This window comes from Nestor notabilis, unplaced genomic scaffold (genome assembly GCF_000696875.1).
Source record: "Nestor notabilis isolate BGI_N333 unplaced genomic scaffold, ASM69687v1 scaffold11685, whole genome shotgun sequence".
Classification (NCBI taxonomy): Eukaryota; Metazoa; Chordata; class Aves; order Psittaciformes; family Psittacidae; genus Nestor; species Nestor notabilis.
In genome coordinates this window covers 1-557 of record NW_009930743.1, presented here as the reverse complement: position 1 = coordinate 557, position 557 = coordinate 1, and positions in this window count along the sequence as shown.

Sequence of the window (557 nt, the reverse complement as noted above, 5' to 3'; positions counted from 1 at the left end):
GGGCCCCGCCTCCATAGCACCCCACCAGGCAGGCAGCCAAGAAGCCAAGCAGCCAAGCAAACTGGCAAGGAAACCCGGGAGGTTCCTTATCAAAGTTTTGCTGACACGGCCAAATTCCCACAGACATTTTAATTGCCGTCTGCAGACTGAAAACATTCTATCAACAAAGTTCCACCAGCTCTATGCAAGAGCAACAGGATGGGCATAAATGCTGGAAAGGCACTGCTTAAAAAAGGAGGAAAAAATAAAAAACAAACACAAAAAGGCAGTTTGGGTATGAGAGAAAACAAAAGATGTTTTAGTACTCTTTTTACGCAGTATGCCTGGTAGCCAGCTATTTAAATAAATGCCTAAAACGGCCTCTCCAGCACTGCCAACTCCGCCACCGATCCAGCGATACCACAGGGGATTCCGGAGGAGTGCTTAACACCTCAGCGAGCGTCCTCTGAGGCCCCTTCCCGCCCCCTTTCTTCCTGCGTTGTCTGAAACACAGTTGCAGCGCCTGATGCTCCTCTCAGAGTCCTAGAGAGGGGCTGTCTCCGCTTCCCAGGGAACCC